Source organism: Canis lupus, chromosome X, assembly GCF_011100685.1.
Source record: "Canis lupus familiaris isolate Mischka breed German Shepherd chromosome X, alternate assembly UU_Cfam_GSD_1.0, whole genome shotgun sequence".
Classification (NCBI taxonomy): Eukaryota; Metazoa; Chordata; class Mammalia; order Carnivora; family Canidae; genus Canis; species Canis lupus.
The window spans coordinates 85,855,309-85,876,870 of record NC_049260.1 but is presented as its reverse complement, the minus strand read 5'-3'; the positions used below and the strand labels follow the sequence as shown (position 1 = coordinate 85,876,870).

Genomic DNA, 21,562 nt, shown 5'->3' with positions numbered 1-21,562 from the left:
TATACTTGTTCAGGTGTGTTTATGGCCCAGAATGTGTTCTACCTTGCTGAATGCTCCAATGTGAGCTTCAGAAGGTGTATTCTGCTGCTGTTGGATGAAGTAATCTATACACATTTATAAATGTCCACTAATTGATCATGTGGTTGGGCTCAACTACATCCTTAATGATTTTCTGCTAGCAGGGTTTTGTCCATTTCCGGTAGAGTAATATTGAAGTCTCCAACTGTAATAGTGTATTCATCTATTTCTTCTTGCAGTCCTAACAGTTTCTTTTTTGTATATTTTTTTCTACTGGAATTCGATGCCAACATATAGTATAAAACACAGTGCTCATCCCATCAAGTGCTGCCCTCAGTGCCCATCACCCAATCACGCCATCCCTCCACCCACCTCCCCTTTCACTACCCCGTGTTTGTTTCTGAGAGTTAGGAGTCTCTCATGTTTTATCACACTCTATGATTTTTTCCAACATTTTCTCTCCTTTCCCGTATCATCCCTTTCACCAGTTTTTTATTCTCCATATGAGTGAAACCATATAATGATTGTCCTTCTTCAATTGATGTACTTCACTCAGCATAATACCCACTGTTCAATCCACATCAAAGCAAATGGCGGGTATTCATTGTTTCAAATGGCTGAGGAATATTCCATTGTATGCATATATCACATCTTCTTTATCCATTCATCTTTTGATGGACACTGAGGCTCCATCCACAATTTGGCTATTGTGGACATTGCTGCTATAAACATTGGGGTGCAGGTGACTCAGCGGTTCACTGCATCCGTATCTTTGGGGTAAATCCCCAGAGGTGCAATTGCTGGGTCGTAGGGAAGATCTATTTTTAACTCTTTGAAGAACCTCCACACAGAGTCCCAGAGTGGCTATACCAGTTCACATTCCCACCAACAGTGCAAGAGGGTTCCCCTTTCTCCACATCCTCTCCAACATTTGTTGTTTCCTGTCTTGTTAATTTTCACCATTCTCACTGGTGTGAGGTGGTATCTCATTGTGGTTTTGATCTCCCTGATGGCCAGTGATGCAGAGCATTTTCCAATGGGCTTGTTGGTCATGTGTATGTCCTCTTTGGTGAAATTTCTTTTCATCTCTTTCACCCATTTCATGATTGGACTGTTTGTTTCTTTGCTGTTGAGTTAAATAAGTTCTTTATAGATCTTGGATACTAGCCCTTTATGTGATATGTCATTTGCAAATACCTTCTCCCATTGTATAGGTTGTCTTTTAGTTTTGTTGACTGTTTCTTGTGCTGTGCAGAAGCTTTTTTATCTTGATTAAGTTGCAACAGTTCAATTTTGCTTTTGTTTCCCTTGCCATCATTGGTGTATCTTGCAAGAAGTTGCTGTGGCCAAGTTCAAAAAGGGTGTTGCCTGTGTTCTCCTCTAGGCTGTGGATAGATTCTTGTCTCTCAGTTAGATCTTTTGTCTATTTTGAGCTTATCTTTCCATATGGTATAAGAGAATGGTCCAGTTTCATCATCTTTGTGCATATGGCTGTCCAATATTCCGAGTACCATTTATTAAAGAGACTGTCCTTTAACCAGTGGATATTCTTTCCTACTTTGTCAAAGATTGGTTGAGCATAGAGTTGAGGGCCCATTTCTGGGTTAGCTATTCAGTTCCATGGATCTAGGTGTCTGTTTTTGTGCCAGTACCACACTGTCTTGATGATCACAGCTTTGTAGTACAACCTGAAAACTGGCATTGTGATGTCCCTGGCTCTGGTTTTCTTTTTCAATATTCCCCTGGCTATTCGGGGTCTTTTCAAATCCCACACAACAATTGAGATTATTTGTTCCAACTCTCTGAAGAAAGTCCATGTAGTTTTGATAGGGATTGCATTGAACATGTATATTGCCCTGGGTAGGATAGACATTTTCACATTATTAACTCTTCCAATCCATGAGCATGGAATATTTTTCCATCTCTGTGTCTTACTCAATTTCTTTCAGAAGTTTTCTGTAGTGTTTAGGGTATACATCCTTTACCTCTTTGGTTAGGTTTATTCCTAGGTATCTTATGCTTTTGGATGCCATTGTAAATGGGACTGACTCCTTAATTTCTCATTCTTCAATCTCATTGTTAGTGTATAGAAATGCCACTGACTTCTGGGCATTGATTTTGTATCCTGCCACACTGCTGAATTGCTATGAGTTCTAGCAATCATGGCGTGGAGAATTTTGAGTTTTCTATATATAGTATCATGTCATCTGTGAAGAGGAAGAGTTTGATTTCTTCTTTGCCAATTTGAATGCCTTTAATGTCTTTTTGTTGTCTGATTGCTGAGGCTAGGACTTCTACTATTATGTTGAATAGCAGTGGTGAGAGTGGAATCCATGTCGTGCTCCTGATCTTAGGACAAAGGTTCTCAGTGTTTCCTCATTGAGAATGATATTTGCTGTGGGCTTTTCATAGATGGTTTTTAAGATGCTGGGGAATGTTCCCTCTGTCCCTACACTCTGAAGAGTTTTGATCAAGAATGGATGCTGTATTTTGTCAATTGCTTTCTCTGCATCTATTGAGAGGATCATATGATTCTTGTTTTTTCTCTGATTGATATGATCTATCACGTTGTTTTACGAGTGTTGAACCAGCGTTGCAACCCGGGGATAAATCCCACATGGTCATGGTGAATAATCTTCTTAATGTATTGTTGGATCCTATTGGCTAGTATCTTGTTGAGAATTTTTTGCATCTGTGTTCATCAGGGATATTGGTCTATAATTCTCCTTTTTGGTGGGGTTTTTGTCTGGTCTTGGAATTAAGGTGATGCTGGCCTCAAAAAACGAGTTTGGAAGTATTCCATCCCTTTCTATCCTTCGGAATAGCTTTGGTAGAATAGGAATTGTTTCTTCTTTAAATTTTGATAGAATTCTCCTGGGAAGCCATCTGGCCCTGGACTTTTGTGTCTTGGGAGGTTTTTGATGACTGCTTCAATTTCCTCCCTGGTTACTGGCCTGTTCAAGTTTTCTATTTCTTCCTGTTCCAGTTTGCTAATTTCTGGTTTTCCAGAAATGCATCCATTTCTTCTGGTTGCCTAACTTATTGGCATATAGCTGCTCATATACATTTTTAAAATCGTTTGTATTTCCTTGGTATTGGTTGTGATCTCTCCTCTTTCATTCATGATTTTATTGAGTTGCCTTTTTTCTTTTAACTAAGGCTGGGTAATGGTTTATCTATCTTATTAATTCTTTCAAAGAACCAACTCCTGGTTTTCTTGATCTGTTCTACAGTTCTTCTAGTCTCCATTTCATTGAGTTCTGCTCGAATTTTTATTATCTCTCTTCTTCTGCTTGGTGTAGGTTTTACTTCTTCTTTCTCCAATTCCTTTAGGTGCAAGGTTAGCTTGTGTATTTGAGTTTTTTTTCCAATTTTTTGAGGGAGGCTTGTATTGCGATGTATTTCCCTCTCAGGACGGCTTTTGCTGTATCCTAAAGATTTTCTTTTTTCTTTTTTCTTTTTTTTTTTTGAGGGGGAGCCCGCTTTATTGGGGACAGACCACTGCACATGACCCATAGAGAAAGGCAGGCTAGGGGGTGTCCTACGCATCAGGCGCAAAAAGGTACACGGGAGGTTTTGCTAAGAAAGATCAACTGGAACATGGTTTCCTCCGGGGGCATCCCCCACCTCCTCCCTCGGAGGGGTCAGGACATGCCCAACCATCTCCTTGAAGGTAGCTCTGGTCCGCTAGAGATACAGTCCCTCGGGGATGCCCTCTTGTTTTTTTTATAAAGAACATTTTCTTTAGATTTCTTGAAATCTTCATTTGTTACTTTCATCCGACGTTCTCTCAAGGCCATCAGACCTGCCTCTGTGCAGATGGCCTTGATGTCAGCACCAGAGAGGTCATCCTTAGCCATGATCATCGGCCAGTGCCATCCTGCTTGTGTGGATCTGAAAGATGCGCTTCTTAATCTTTTCATCAGGCAGGGGGAACTCAATCTTCCTGTCAATGCGGCCTGGTCTGATAAGTGCTAGATCCAAGGTTTCTATCTGGTTTGTGGCCATGATGACCTTCACATCACCCCTTGAATCAAATCCATCCAACTGGTTCAACAGTTCCAACATTGTTCATTGAATTTCCCTCTCCCCACCAGAATTTGAGTTGTATCTTTTTGTTCCAATGGCATCAATTTCATCAATAAACACGATGGATGGTGCATGTTCTTCTGCAACTCGAAACAATTCCCGAACGAGTTTGGGCCTGTTGCCTAGGTACTTTTGAATAAGTTCAGAGCCAACCACTCTCAAGAAAGTGGCTGAGGTTTGGTTTGCTACTGCTTTGGCTAATAAGGTTTTACCTGTGACGGGCGGACCATAGAGAATGACCTCCTTTGGGGTCATAATGTTCAGGATGAGTGAGAGGAAGCTCCACGGATTCCTTAGTTTCCTGGAGTTGGTTGTCCAACATCCCGATATCAGCATAGGCTTCGTGGGGGGCCTTTTCTACCTTCATTACTGTGACCAAGGGATCCGTGTCATCCATGAGTACCTCTATGACAGCATGCACCTTGTGGTTGAGCAGGACGGAGCAGCCTGGTTCCAGCAGATCCTTCTCTACAAAGGAAAGAATGCTGACATAGTGTTCTGAACCCACAGATGTAGACACGATGGCATGATTGTCATCAATGATTTCTTCCAAGGTTCCTACTGACATTGGGGTCCCCCTCAGATCATCCACCTTAGATCTTTCCTCCTCTTGCTTTTCTTCTAAAGGCTTCATTTGTTCCTTATTTCTAATTAATTCTTCCTCCGAGAAGATAGTATTTAATTCTCTCTAACTTCAATAATTTTAACCAGCATTGAGTGTGAGGTGTCACCAGTGGAAGCTTGCTCACAGCATCTGGTCCCTTTGTTTTCTTCTTTGTCCCCACTCTGGTTGGTATGGGAGGTTCATATTTCTTTTGCTTGTCCTTGTCATCCTTCTTGCCACCTCCAGGGACATGACCACCACTCTGACTTTGACCCATCTTGCTTCAGCCGCTCAAAACCCCCAAAGATTTTCAACAGTTGTATCTTCATTACCATTAGTTTCTATGAATCTTTTTAATTTTTCTCTAATTTCCTGGTTGACCCATTCATCTTTTTGTAGGATGATCTTTAACCTACACATGTTTGAGTTACTTCCAAATTTCTTCTTCTGATTGTGTCTAGTTTCAAAGCACTGTGGTCTGAAAACATGCAGGAGACAATCCCAATCTTTTGGTATCAGTTGAGACCTGATTTGTGACCCAGTATGTGATCTATTCTGGAGAAAGTGCACTTGAGAAGAATGTGTATTCAGTTGCGTTCGGATGGAAAGTTCTGTAAATATCTGTGAAACCCATCTGGTCCACTTTGTCAATTAAAGCCCTTGTTTCTTTGGTGATATTGTGTTTAGAAGATCTGTCATTTGCATAAAGCTCCATGTTGAAGTCTCCTACTATTAGTTTATTATTATCTAAGTATGTCTATACTTTGGCTATTAATTGATTGATATATTTGGCAGCTCCCACAATAGGGGCATAAATACTCATGATTGTTAGGTCTTCTTGTTGGATAGACCCTTTAAGTATGAGACAGTGCTCCTCTTCATCATTTACTACAGTCTTTGAGATAAACTTTAATTTATCTGATATGAGGATTGCTACCCCAAGCTTTCTTTTGAGGACCATTGGAATGGTAAGTGGTTCTCTAACCTTTCATTTTCAGGCTGGAGGTGTCCTTAGATCTAAAATAAGTCTCTTGTAGACAGCAAATAGGTGGGTCTTGCTTTTTTATCTAGTCCAAAACCCTGCATCTCTTGATGGGATCATTTAGCCTGTTTATGTTCAGAGTAACTATTGAAAGATATGAATTTAGTGTCATCGTAATACCTATTCAGTCTCTGTTTTTGTGGGTTATTTCTTTGAGCGTCCTCTTCTTTTACAGAGTCCCCCTTAATATTTCTTGCAGAGTTGTTTTAATGGTGACATATTCTTTCAGTGTCTGCCTATCTTGGAAGTTTTTTATCTCTCCTTCTATTCTGAATGAGAGCCTTGCTGGATAAAGTATTCTTGCCTGCATGTTCTTCTCATTTAGGACCCTGAATATATCCTGCCAGCCCTTTCTGGCCTGCCAGGTGTCTGTGGAGAGGTCTGCTGTTAATCTCATATTTCTCCCCATATAAGTTAGGGATCTCTTGTCTCTTGCTGCTTTAAGTATTTTCTCCTTATCTTTGATTTGTAATTTTCACTATTAAATGTCAAGGTGTTGAATGGCTTTTACTGATTTGAAGGAGAGGACCTCTCTATCTCCTGGATCTGAATGCCTGTTCCCCCTCCCCCCCCAAATTAGGGAAGTTCTCAGTTATGATTTGTTCAAACATGCTTTCTGGTGCGCCGGCCATCTCGGCACCCTCTGGATCCTCAATTATACCTAGATTCTTCCTTCTGAGGCAATTGTTTATTTCCTTAACCTTTTCGCATGGTCTTTCAATTGTTTTTCTCTTTCCTCAGCTTCCTTCCTTGCCATCAACTTGTATTCTATGTCACTCACTCTTTCTTCCACTTCATTAACCCTTGTCATTAGGACCTCCAGTTTGGATTGTGTATCATTTAATTGATTTTTAATTTAGGCCTGATTAGATCTAAATTCTGCAGTCATGAAGTCTCTTAAATCCTTTATGTTTTTTTTCCAGAGCCACCAGGAGCTTTATAATTGTGCTTCTGAATTGGCTTTCTGATATCGAATTGTAATCCAGATTCTGTAACTCTGTGGCAGAGAGTACTGTTTCTGATTCTTTCTTTTGTAGTGAGTTCTTCCTTCTAGTCATGTTGCTCAGTGCAGAGTGGCTGTATTGGTTACCTGAGTGATGAATATCAACCACGATCTAAGTAAATTTCACCCTAGATTATTCTGACGAGGTCGAAGACCAGAAAATAAAAACGAAAATCAGAGCGAAATAAAACAAAGCCACTAAAGTGAAAAACAAATTTTAAAACATAGTAGTAGGGAGGCAGAGCAAGATGGTGGAAGAGAATGGTCCTCAAGTCACCTGTCCCCACCAAATTACCTAGATAACCTTCAAATCATCCTGAAAACGTACGAATTCGGCTTGAGATTTAAAGAGAGAACAGCTGGAATACTACAGTGAGAAGAATTCACGCTTCTATCACGCTTCTGCCGGGGGGGGGGGGGAGAAATAAAGAAACAAAAGGCATCCAAGGGGGAGGCGACCCGCGAGGAGCCGGGCTAAGGCAATGTGGAGTGCCCCCAGGACAGGAGAGCCCCAGGAAAGCCCGTCCAGGAGAAGCAGGGGCTTCACCAATCTTCCCAGATGGAAAGGCGCTCGCAGGGTGTTGAAGCAGGATCCCAGGAGGGGCGGGGATGCCCTCAGGCTCTCTGGGACACTAACAGAGCACCTGTGCCCTGGGGAGAGCACGCCACACCCCGCGGCCGAGCTCCCTAAAGGGCTGCAGTACGTGCCCGGCTGTACCCGGGAGCAGCTCGGAGGCGGCTCATGTGGCAGCTCCACGGGGAGGGGGCTGCAAGGCCAAGAGCAGGATTCCAACAGTGCAGGCCCGGGAGCACAGGGAGCCGGGGACACAGCCCAGGATCCGGCCTCCCCCTGGGACAGGCAGAGGCCGGGAGGGCCACAGGACAGCAAGGACACTCCAGCCTACCATCGGCCCTGAGCTGAGCAGATCAGCGGCCCCCACCCCTGGAGCATCCAGGCCCCTGTGGACTGAGACCTCTGTAGTTACTACAGAAGCTGACTCCAGCTGCTAGTGTTGTTGTTCCCCCTGGGGCCTCACAGTATAAACAACCCCCACTGAGCCTCACAGTGGCCTTGCAGGATAAACAGGTTAAACAACTCTCACTGAGCCCTGCACCAGGGTGGGGCTAAGCAGCTCCCCCAAGTGTTAACACCTGAAAATCAGCACAGCAGGCCCTCCCCCAGAAGACCAGCTAGACTTACAGGGGAAAAGCAAATTATTGACCAAGCAGCACTGGAAAGTTCCAGGGGAAGTCGTGGGATTTACAGTATACAGATTCAGAGGATACTCCCCCTTGTTTTTTGTTTTCGGTTTTTTTATTTCTGTTCGCTTCCCCACCTTTTTTCTTCTCTTCTCTTTTTTTTCCTTCTTCTTTTTTTCTTTCTCCTTTTTCTTTTTCTTTTCTTCTTTCTCGTCTCTCTTTTTCTCCTTTTCCCAATACAACTTGTTTTTGGCCACTCTGCACTGAGCAAAATGACTAGAAGGAAAACCTTACCTCAAAAGAAAGAATCAGAAACAGTCCTCTCTCCCACAGAGTTACAAAATTTGGATTACAACTCAATGTCAGAAAGCCAATTCAGAAGCACTATTATACAGCTACTGGTGGCTCTAGAAAAAATCATAAAGGACTCAAGAGACTTCATGACTGCAGAATTTAGATCTAATCAGGCAGAAATTAAAAATCAATTAAATGTGATGCAATCCAAGCTAGAGGTCCTAACGACGAGGGTTAACAAGGTAGAAGAATGAGTGAGTGACATAGAAAAGTTGATGGCAAAGAGGGAAACTGAAGAAAAAAAGAGAGAAACAATTAAAAGATCATGAGGATAGATTAAGGGAAATAAATGACAGCCTGAGGAAGAAAAATCTATGTTTAATTGGGGTACCCGAGGGTGCTGAAAGGGACAGAGGTCCAGAATATGTATTTGAACAAATCATAGCTGAAAACTTTCCTAATCTGGGAAGGGAAACAGGCATTCAGATCCAGTAAATAGAGAGATCCCCCCTAAAATCAATAAAAACCACTCAACAAGTCGATATTTAATAGTGAAGCTTGCAAATTCCAAAGATAAAGAGAAGATCCTTAAAGCAGCAAGAGACAAGAAATCACTAAGTTTTATGGAGAGAAATATTAGATTAACAGCAGGCCTCTCCACAGAGACCTGGCAGGCCAGAAAGGGCTGGCAGGATATATTCAGGGTCCTAAATGAGAAGTACATGCAGCCAAGAATACTATATCCAGCAAGGTCTCATTCAGAATAGGAGAGATAAAGAGCTTCCAAGATAGGCAGACACTGAAGAATATGTGACCACCAAACCAGCTCTGCAAGAAATTTTAATCCGGTTTCTTAAAATTCCTCTTTAAGAGGAAGTCCAATGGAACAATCCAAAAAAACAGAGACTGAATAGGTATCATGATGACACTAAACTCATATCTTTCAATAGTAACTCTGAACGTGAATGGGCTTAATGACCCCATCAAAAGGCGCAGGGTTTCAGACTGGATAAAAAAGCAGGACCCATCTATTTGCTGCCTACAAGAGACTCACTTTACACAGAAGGACACCTACAGCCTGAAAATAAAAGGTTGGAGAACCATTTACCATTCACATGGTCCTCAAAAGAAAGCAGGGGTAGCCATCCTTATATCAGATAAACTAAAGTTTATCCAGAAGACGTTAGTAAGAGATGAAGAGGGACACTATATCATGCTTAAAGGATCTATCTAACAAGAGGACTTAACAATCCTCAATATATATGCCCCGAATGTGGGAGCTGCCAAATATTTAAATCAATTAAAAACCAAAGTTAAGACATACTTAGATAATAATACATTTATACTTGGTGACTTCAATACAGCGCTTTCTACAATTGATCAGTACTCTAAGCACAACATCCCCAAAGAAGCAAGACCTTTAAATGATACTCTAGACCAGATGGATGTCACAGATATCTACAGAACTTTACATCCAAACTCAACTGAATACACATTCTTCTCAAGTGCACATGGAACTTTCTCCAGAATAGACCACATACTGGGTCACAAATCAGGTCTTAACCGATACCAAAAGATTGGGATCGACCCCTGCATATTCTCAGACCATAATGCTTTGAAATTAGAAATAAATCACAAGAAGAAGTTTGGAAGGATTTCAAACACGTGGAGGTTAAGGACCATCCTGTTCAAAGATGAAAGGGTCAACAAGGAAATTAATGAAGAATTAAAAAGTTTCATGCAAACTAATGAGAATGAAGATACAACCATTCAAAATCTTTGGTATACAGCCTAAGCAGTCCTGAGGGGGAAATACATCGCAATACAAGCAGCCATTCAAAAACTGGAGAAACACAAATACAAAAGCTAACCTTACAACTAAAGGAGCTAGAGAAAAAACAGCAAATAGATCCTACAAGCAGCAGAAGAAGATAGTTAATAAAGATTCGAGCAGAACTCAATGAAATAGAGACCAGAAGAACTGTGGAACAGAACAACAAAACCAGGAGTTGGTTCTTTGAAAGAATTAATAAGATAGATAAACCATTAGCCAGCCTTATTAAAAAGAAGAGAGAGAAGACTCAAATTAATAAAACCATGAATGAGAAAGGAGAGATCACTACCAACACCAAGGAAATACGAACGATTTTAAAAACATTATGAACAGCTATATGCCAATAAATTAGGCAATCTAGAAGAAATGGACTCATTCCTGGAAAGCCACAAACTACCAAAACTGGAACAGGAAGAAATAGAAAACCTGAACAGGCCAATAACCAGGGAGGAAATTGAAGCAGTCATCAAAAACCTCCCAAGACACAAAAGTCCAGGGCCAGATGGCTTCCCTGGGGAATTCTATCAAACGTTTAAAGAAGAAACCATACCTATTCTAGTAAAGCTGTTCAGAAAGATAGAAAGAGATGGAGTACTTCCAAATTCATTCTATGAGGCCAGCATCACCTTAGTTGCAAAACCAAAGAACCAACCAAAAAGGAGAATTATAGACCAGTATCCCTGATGAGCACAGATGCAAAAATTCTCAGTAAGATACTAGCCAATAGGATATAACAATACGTTAAGAAGATCATTCACCATGACCAAGTAGGATTTTTCCCTGGGACGCAACACTGGTTCAACACTCGTAAAACAATCAATGTGTTTCATCACATCATCAAGAGAAAAAACAAGAACAATATGATCCTCTCAATAGATGCAGAGAAAGCATTTGACAAAATACAGCATCCATTCCTGATCAAAACTCTTCAGAGTGTAGGGATAGAGGGAACATTCCTCAACATCTTAAAAGCCATCTACGAAAAGCCCACAGTAATTATCATTCTCAATGGGGAAGCACTGGGAGCCTTCCCCTAAGATCAAGAACAAGACAGGGATGTCCACTCTCACCACTGCTATTCAACATAGTACTGGAAGTCCTAGCCTCAGCAATCAGACAACAAAAAGAAATAAAAGTCATTCAAATTGTCAAAGAAGAAGTCAAACTCTCCCTCTTCGCAGATGACATGATACTCTACATGGAAAACCCAAAAGACTCCACCCCAAGATTTCTAGAACTCATACGGCAATTTGGCAGTGTGGCAGGATACAAAATCAATGCCAGAAGTCAGTGGCATTCCTATACACTAACAATGAGACTGAAGAAAGAGAAATTAAAGAGTCAATCCCATTTACAATGGCACCCAAAAGCATAAGATACCTAGGAATAAACCTAAGCAAAGAGGTAAAGGATCTATACCCTAAAAACTACAGAACATTTCTGAAAGAAATTGAGGAAGACACAAAGAGATGGAAAAATATTCCATGCTCATGGATTGGAAGAATTAATATTGTGAAAATGTTAATGTTACCCAGGGCAATTTACACGTTTATTGCAATCCCTATCAAAATACCATGGACTTTTTTCAGAGAGTTGGGACAAATTATTTTAAGATTTGTGTGGAATCAGAAAAGACCCCAAATAGCCAGGGGAATTTTTAAAAAGAAAACCATAGCTGGGGGCATCACAATGCCAGATTTCAGGTTGTACTACAAAGCTGTGGTCATCAAGACAGTGTGGTACTGGCACAAAAACAGACACATAGATCAATGGAACAGAATAGAGAACCCAGAAATGGGCCCTCAACAATATAGTCAACTAATATTTGACAAAGCAGGAAAGACTATCCACTGGAAAAAAGACAGTCTCTTCAATAAATGGTGCTGGGAAAATTGGACAGCCACATGCAGAAGAATGAAACTAGACCACTCTCTTGTACCATACACAAAGATAAACTCAAAATGGATGAAAGATCTAAATGTGAGACAAGATTGCATCAAAATCCTAGAGGAGAACACAGGAAAACACCCTTTTTGAACTTGGCCACAGCAACTTCTTGCAAGATACATCCATGAAGGCAAGAGAAACAAAAGCAAAAATGAACTATTGGGACTTCATCAAGATAAGAAGCTTTTGCACAGCAAAAGATACAGTCAACAAAACTAAAAGACAACCTACAAAATGGGAGAAGGTATTTGCCAATGACGTATCAGATAAAGGGCTAGTACCCAAGATCTATAAAGAACCTATTAAACTCAACAGCAAAGAAACAAACAATCCAATCATGAAATGGGCAAAAGACATGAATAGAAATCTCACAGAGGAAGACATAGACATGGCCAAGAAGCACATGAGAAAATGCTCCACATCACTGGCCATCAGGGAAATACAAATCAAAACCACAATGAGATACCACCTCACACCAGTGAGAATGGGGAAAATTAACAAGGCAGGAAACAATAAATGTTGGAGAGGATGTGGAGAAAGGGGAACCCTCCTGCACTGTTGATGGGAATGTGAACTGGTTCAGCCACTCTGGAAAACTATGTGGAGGATCTTCAAAGAGTTAAAAATAGATCTGCCCTACGAACCAGCTATTGCTCTGCTGGGGATTTACCCCAAAGATACAATGAAACACCGGGACACCTGTATCCCAATGTTTATAGCAGCAATGTCCACAATAGCCAACCTGTGGAAGGAGCCTCAGTGTCCATCGAAAGATGAATGGATAAAGAAGATGTGGTTTATGTATACAATGGAATATTACTCACCCATTAGAAACGACAAATACCCATCATTTGCTTCATTGTGGATGGAACTGGAGGTTATTATGCTGAGTGAAATAAGTCAATCGGAGAAGGACAAACATACATGGTCTCATTCATTTGGGGAGTATAAAACATTGTGAAAGGGAATAAAGGGGAAAGGAGAAAAAAAATGAGTGGGAATATCAGAAAGGGAGACAGAACATGAGGGACTCCTAACTCTGGGAGATGAACTAGGAGGCATGGAAAGGGAGGTGTGGGGGCTGGGAGTGACTGGGTGTCGGGCACTGAGGGGGGCAGTTGACGGGATGAGCACTGGGTGTTATTCTATATGGTGGCAAATTGAACACCAATAAAAAATAAATTTATATATATATATAAAAAGAAAAAATAAAACATAGTAGTAAAAATAAAAGTCCAAGAATCCAAAGAAAAAGGAAAAAAAGAAAAAAGGTTAAAAGTAGAGAAAAAAGCAAAAGTGAAAAGAAAAAATAAAAAAGTTAAAATTGAAGAAAAAAATGGGCGCACAAGTACTGGGAGATGGTAGTTGTGAAAAAGTTGTAGCGGAGGTAGAATGTAATCTACCTTAGGGGTCCTAGAGGGTGATTCTCTTGGTTCTGAGTGTATTAAGTTCTGTATGTTAGAAGATGCTCAGTCCCAAATTTATATAAACCAGCAATACTTGTAAAGAGCCCTAACATTGACCACCAAAACATAAACGAGATAAAAGAGGGCGCAGAATGGGAATGATGAGAGAATCTCACAGAATGAACTAGCATAGTATACCACTTGGTTCTGGGTGCATGCTGTTCATGTTTTAGAAGGTATTAACTCCGCCATTGTAGAACAATATGAGGCAGAGATAACAAAAAACCATATCTCGTATATCTCCCAAAATAAAATTGAATATGTTGGAATCCAGAAGTGGAAAATATATCTTGCTAGAAGTGAAAACCCTTCTCTCTGTAGCATTCTGGCTGTTCTCTCTTTAAATCTCAGGTCGAATTCATAGATATTCATGATGATTTGAAAGTTATCTAGGTAATTTGGTGGGACCAGGTGAGTTGAGGACCCCTACTCTACTGCCATCTTGCCCTGCCATCCAGTCCTATCTGTTTTTGACTACCATACTTTGATATTCTGTTACTAGATACATAATATTAAGGATTATTATGTGTTTTGGGAGAATTGAGCCCTTTATTACTATGTAATATCCCTCTTTTTCTCCAATAGTTTTCCTTGCTTTGATGTTTGTGCTGAAATTAATATAACTACTCACTTTTGATTAGTATTAGTGTAGTATATCTCTCTCCATTTACTTTTTTAAAACATAAGATATAAAACTATAAAAATTTTATTTATTTATTTTTAAAATTATTCATTTAAAGTCAATTTAGTTAACATATACTGTATTATTAGTTTCAGGGGTAGAGTTTAGTGATTCGTCAGTTGCATATAACACCCAGTACTCATTACATCAGGTGTACATCTTAATGCCCATCACCCAGTTATCCTTTCTCCCCATCCCAACACCCTTCTAGCAACCCTCAGCTTGTTTAATGGAGTTCAGTGTCTCTTATGGTTTGTTTCCCTTTCTATTTCTTTCTCTTTTTTTTAATTTTTATTTATTTGTGATAGTCACAGAGAGAGAGAGAGAGAGAGAATGAGGCAGAGACACAGGCAGAGGGAGAAGCAGGCTCCATGCACCGGGAGCCTGACGTGGGATTCGATCCCGGGTCTCCAGGATCGCGCCCTGGGCCAAAGGCAGGCGCCAAACCGCTGCGCCACCCAGGGATCCCTCCCTTTCTATTTCTGTCTTATTTTGTTTTTCTGTCCATTCCTCTATGTTCATCTATTTTGTTTCTTAAATTCCACATATGAATGAAATCATATGATATTTGTCTTTCTCTGACTGACTTATTTCGCTTAGTATAATACACTCTAGTTCATACAAATGGCCAACAGACACATGAAAAAATGTTCAACATCACTTGGCATTCAGGAAATACAAATCAAAACCACAGTGAGATCCCACCTCACACCTGTCACAATGGCTAAAATGCACAATTCAGGAAACAACAGATATTGGTGAGGATGGGGAAAAAGTGGAACTCTCTTACACTCTTGGTGGGAATGCAAACTGGTGCAGCCTTTCTGGAAAACAGTATGGAGGGAGGTTCCTCAAAATGTTAAAAACAGAGCTATCCTATGACCCACCCATTGCACTACTAGGTATTTATCGAAAGAATACAAGTATATTGATTTGAAGGGGCGCATGCACCCCAATGTTTATAGCAGTGTTGTCTACAATAGCCAAAACATGGAAAGAGCCTAGATGTCAATCAGAAGATGACTGGATAAAGAAGATGTGGTATATATTTATGTATATATAATGAAATATTACTCAGCCATCAAAAAGAATGAAATTTTGCCATTTGCAACAACATAGATGGAACTAGAAGGTATTGTGCCAAGTGAAATAAGTCAGCCACTTACTTTCAATCTATATGTCTTTATATTTAAAGTGTTTTTTTTTTTTGTAGACAACATATAGCTGGGTGTTTTTTTTTAATCCACTCTGACAATCTGCCTTCTGATTGGTGCATTTAGACTACTGGCATTCAAAATGATTATTGATATAGATCAATTTATATCTATCATATTTATATTATTGTTTTCAATTTGTTGCCTTTGTTCTTATTTTTGTCTTTTACTCTGTCTTTTGTGATCTTAATTGAACATTTTATATGATTCTATTCTATCACCTCTCTTAACATATCTGTTATATTTATTTTATTTTTAGTATCTACATAGCTTTCGCAATATATATTTATAACTAATGCAAGTCACTTTCAGATAATTCTGTATTGCTTCACTGGTAGTGTGAACACTTTATAATAACAAAATAATCCTAATTTCTTCCTTTCTTCCCTGTATCATTGCATTCGATCATTTCATTTATATATAATCATAAATTAGCATGTATACACATACATATACACCAAATATATTCATAAGCATAAAGAAATAATTTGTTGCTATTATTTTTGAATAAATTTGTTAGATCAATTAAGAATAGAAAAATTTTTCACCTTCATTTATTCCTTCTTTAATATTATAGATTTTTAATGTATATCTGAGTTTCTGACTTTCTTTTTTTTTTTTTTTTTTTTTAATGATAGTCACAGAGACAGAGAGACAGGCAGAAACAGGCAGAGGGAGAAGCAGGCTCCACGCAGGGAGCCCGACATGGGACTCGATCCTGGGTCTCCAGGATCGCGCCCCGGGCCAAAGGCATGCGCCAAACCGCTGCGCCACCCAGGGATCCCTATTATTCTTTTCTCTAAAGAACTTTTTTTGTATATATTTTTGTTGGAGTTCAATTTGCCAGCATATAGTATAACACCCAGTGCTCATCCTGTCAAGTGCCCCCCTCAGTGCCCGTCACCCAGTCACTCCATCCCCCCGCCCACCTCCTCTTCCACTACCCCTTGTTCATTTCCCAGAGTTAGGAGTCTCTCATAAGAACTTCTTTTAACATGTCTTGCAAAGAAGATATACTGGCTACAAAAACCTCTCAATTGTCAGAAAAACATGTTTCTTTTACACCTTTTAAGGGTAATTTCACAGAATACAGAATCATAGGTTGCTAGGTTTATTTTCCTCCACTATTAAAATATTTCATTCTACTCTCATACTTGCATAGTTTCTGATTAAGTAGTTCTTTTTAAAGGTCTTACAAGTGATAAACTCTTTTAGTCTTCTTATATCTCAAAATGCCTTTATTTATCCCTCACTTATGAATGGTAATTTATCTATAGTACTCTAAATTGATACTTTTTTCAGAACTCTGAATGAAAATATGCCTTCTACTACATACCTACAGTCTAGAATTTATTTAGCTTTATCTTAAATGTAAATTTCTGTATTTTTATATTTCCAAGATTTCTAATTATGTGTATTTTTTATTTAATTTATGCCTGGCTTGGGGATCCCTGGGTGGCTCAGCAGTTTAGTGCCACCTTTAGCCCAGGGCCTGATCCTGGAGACCCGGGATTGAGTCCCATGTCAGGCTCCCTGCATGGAGCCTGCTTCTCCCTCTGCCTGTGTCCCTGCCTCTCTCTCTCTCCTCTCTCTGTCACTCATGAATAAATGAATAAAATCTTTTAAAAAATTTATGCCTGGCTTAGTTTTTTAATGAATGTCTTTATATATATTTGAGTATTTTAAACTAGCATATTTCAATATCATCTTCTGATTATGTTATTTCCACCTGCACTCAATTTATTTCCTGATTATTGATTTTATTGGTTACCTTCCTTAGACTTATTTTTTTTTCTCAATTTTGGAATGTTAACTTTCAGGCTCAACTTGAGCAAGATCAATCTTTCTTTTTCATCAATACTATCTAGTACATTTTTAGTTGCCTCTACTGACAACCGCCCCTGCTCTCCTCTGTAGTTCAGGACCAGGTGTCTTAGGTCCTCTATTTGATAGGATATTGGTGATATAGATATAATTGTTGTGCTAGTCAGAGATTTAGCTTAAGTTCTAGATACTAGGATATGTTTGCTTCTTCCCACTCCCTGGGTATATAGCTTTACACAAGTCATAATGCCTATGAATGAAAGCAATAGGGAGCCTGTTTTCAACCTTCTTTCAATGTAGAAAAGTTTGACCCTCAGCCTCAATGCATAAAAGACTAATATCAGCTCCTAATTCTGAGTAGCAAGTCTAGTTTTAATTCTTAATCCTCTTATCAAGCACTTTTAGTTCTTCTTTTCCAAAATAGTTGAACATCCATCTACCTCTGCTTACACCTAGACTAGGAATAAAATATACCTGTGATATTAACCTTACTTTCAGGGGTGTTTTTTTTCTTGTATTTCTGTGTAGTTTCTCATCCATGAGACTTTTACCTTATTTTGAGAACAGCTGTGTTTTCTACATCTCCTGTCTATACTTTATCCATCATGGCTGTGTGTTAGGAAAGGAAGAATTCTCCAAGCAGAACTAACCATGCCATTTTAAACAAATGACTCTTGAAGTGTTTTTCATTTGCTTTTATTTATGTTACTTAGCTTTTAAATAATTTAGCTTTTAAATAATTTAGCTTTTAAATAATTTGACCTGTAAGTCACAGGTGATATAGGAAATAAAAATGTCCTTCTAGAGTTTTTATCAGAGAAGAGGACATTGCTGTTACTCTCATCAGGAAACATTAAAGAGATTGAAAAGAAAGTCTCAAACAAGGTAGCTGAAACCACTGAGGAATTATTTCAGAATAGGCTGTAAAGGAGGAAAACAAAAAGAATAATTTTTTTGCACTGAAATCTAATGAGCAACCCAATAGCCACTTAATTTTGTAAGCACAATGTGGTGCTGAACTGCTGAAAGCATGGCCTAAAACTCCCATAGCCATCCAGACTAAGCCAAAAGATGGAATTTGGTGAAGTCTCAACTTTAAACTATAGCTATATTAACCAAATACTAATAACAGGATTACTAATTATGGTCCCTAGGGAAATGATGGCAGTGAGAATACAGAGCAAAACCTTCCTAAAAGCTACTTCTCCATAGAAGCAATGAGAACACTGGCCTAAATAAATGGCAAAATCAACTTTTTCAGAACTATGGAAATTAACCACAGGCAACAATCCAATCAATGTTTGTTCAAGAAAAATGGTTGAATCTGGTAAGAGTTGTAAGTCTTGTCATATTTTACATGCTCTGCTCACAACCTCCACCCCACGGCTCCATAGTAACGTTCAATACCAACATGCCCACAATCACAGTGAGACCAAACAACCTAGTAGCTACTGGATAGGGAAAAATGGTTTCATAGCTTTGTCAAACTACTATTATCAGAATTGTCATTATTTGGCCTGTCTTGCAGTTCCATTAAACCTCATGTCATTGAGCTTGTCTTTATCTGACCTAACTCAGACACTGCTCAATGTAAACAGCCTTTTGGCTGTTTTGAAAACAGCCTTGGAGTTTTGAAAACGGTATGTGTCAATAATTTAATATTGTATCTGCGTAAGACAGCAATAAAACTTGGGGAACTAAGAAGGTGGCTTAAAAACTCAAAATAATTGGGAGCCCTGGGTAGCTCAGTCAGTTAAGCATCTGACACTTGATTTCACCTCAGATCATGATCTCAGAGTTGTGAGATCAAGCTCTGTGATCAGCACAGAATCTGTTTGAGATTCTCTTTCTCCCTCTCCTTCTGCTCTTCCCCTCTCTGCTGTCCACTCCTCTTAGGGCTGCTGCTTATAGCTGAACACTTCACAACTCAACAGGCCATTGGATACATTATTTAGTGGAACTGGGGCCTCTAGAATTGGGCAGTGTGGTGGCCCTGTAGCCCTGGGTCTTCTCAGCTCCACTCCCATCTTGTAGCCCCTTCTCTCTGGAAGGAAAGAGGAATTGGAAAATTCTGGTTATTATTTGCAAAAGATTGACTTTCAGCATCTGAGCTTTGTTGCTAAACCCTGAAGCTCAATTTACAGTTACAGTGCACTGATAGACTGAGAGGATGCATGTGTATGCACATGTGCATGCACATGTGCAACTGTGTGCTATTTTGGGGAGGGGTGTTTATTTTTAGTACTCCATTCTGGTGTTCTCTGATGCACCATGGCTGTGCATGGTAGCTGCTCAAATGTAGTTAGTTCTTTCAAATATAGTCAGTGCTGGAAAAAAAATGAGATGTACATAGCGGAGTTTAAAAACTGCCAATATAGAGGGGCAGGGCAAGATGGCAGAAGAGTAGGGTCCCGAAGTCACCTCTCCCGACCAACTTACCTAGATAACTTTCAAATCATCCTTAAAACCTATGAATTCGGCCTGAGATTTAAAGAGAGAACAGCAGGAACACTACAGAGAGAAGAATTTGCACTTCTAACAAGGTAAGAAGACAATAAATAAATAAATAAATAAATAAATAAATAAATAAATAAGAATCAAGTGGGGGAGGGTCCTCTCCCACCAAGGAGCTGGGCTAAGTCCAGGCAGCAAAAGCCTCCAGGACAGGAAAGCCCAATCCTGGAGAAGCAGGAACTTTTAAAAATCCACACCAGATTCGTCGCGGAGGGAAAGGCAGTCACAGGGAACTCAGGCAGGATCCCAGGAGGGGCAGTGGAGCCCCAGGCTCCCGGGGTCACTAACAGAGGAGATGTGCCCCGGGGGAGAGCGCGCCACACACCAAGGGCGAGCCTGGTAAAGCGCTGGAGCACGTGCCCAGCAGAGCCTCAGGAGAAGCTCAGGCAGCGGCTCCGCGTGGAGGGTCTGCGTGGCCCGGGAGCCCAGGGTCCTGGGGGACACAGCCCAGGATCCTGCTCTCCCCCCGAAACAGGCCGAGGTGAAGGAGGGCATAGGACAGCAAGGACACTCCTGCTGCCAGGCGCCCCCAATCTGTGCAGATCAGCGCCCCCGGCCCCAGATCATCGAGGCCAGTGTGGACTGGGAGACTGCAGTAGTTACTGCGGGAGCTGACTCCAGAGCTGGAGACCTGGCCACTGCCCTATTGCTGTTCCTCCTTGTGTCACCCTGTGCCTGGGAGGATTGGGGCTGCCAGGGAACAGAGGCCTCACAGGGTAAACAGCTCCCACTGAGCTGTGTACCTGCAAGGGGGAGGGGCAGCTCCTCCAGGTGTGCACACCTGAAAATCAACAGAGCAGGCCCCTCCCACAGAAGACCAGCTGGAAGTACAGGGATAGAGCAAGTTCTTGACTGAGCAGCGCTGGAAAGCTCCAGGGGAAGTCGATGGATTTACAATATATAAAACCAGAGGATACCCCTCCATCATATTTTTCTTTCCTTTTTTCTTCCTTTTTCCAGTACAATTCGTTTCTAGCCACGCTGCACTGACAAAAATGACTAGAAAGAAGAAATCCCCATGAAAGAAAGAATTGGAAACAGTACTCTCTCCCACAAAGTTACAGAATTTGGATTACAATTTGATGTCAGAAAGCCAATTCAGAAGCACAATTATGAAGCTACTGGTGGCTCTGGAAAAAAGTATACAGGATTCAAGAGACTTCATGTCTGCAGAATATAGATCTAATCAGGCCGAAATTAAAAATCAATTAAATGAGATGTAATCCAAACTGGAGGTCCTAACGACAAGGGTTAATGAGGTAGAAGAAAGAGTGACTCACAGAAGACAAGTTGATGTCAAGGAAGGAAGCTGAGGAAAAGAGAGAAAAACAATTAAATGACCATGAGGAAAGGTTAAGGGATATAACTGACAGCCTCAGAAGGAACACTCTACATTTAATTGGGGTTACAGAGGGCGCCAAAAGGGACAGAGGTCCAGAAAGTGTATTTGGCAAATCATAGCTGAGAACGTCCCTAATTTGGGGAGGGAAACAGGCATTCAGATCCAGGAGATAGAGAATCCCCACAAAAAATCCACAAAAACCATTCAACATCTTCACATTTAATAGTGAAACTTGCAAATTCCAAAGATAAAGAGAAAATCCTTAAAGCAGAAAGAGACAAGAGATCCTTAACTTATATGGGGAGAAATATTATTTTAACAGCAGACCTCCCACAGAGACCTGGCAGGCCAAAAAGGGCTGGCAGGATATATTCAGGGTCCTAAATGAGAAGAACATGCAGCCAAGAAAACTTTATCCAGCAAGGCACTCATTCAGAGTAGAAGGAGAGATAAAGAGCTTCCAAGATAGGCAGAAACTGAAAGGAGGGA

At 40.3% G+C, this 21,562-nt stretch overlaps 1 long non-coding RNA gene and 1 pseudogene across 1 annotated transcript in view; both read right to left on the bottom strand.

The window, feature by feature from the left end:
* Positions 1-21,562, bottom strand: part of LOC119868227 — a 230,878-nt gene that overhangs the window by 140,422 nt on the left and 68,894 nt on the right. The gene's annotated exons all lie outside the window — the stretch shown is intronic.
* Positions 3,587-4,988, bottom strand: LOC100688400 (annotated as a pseudogene).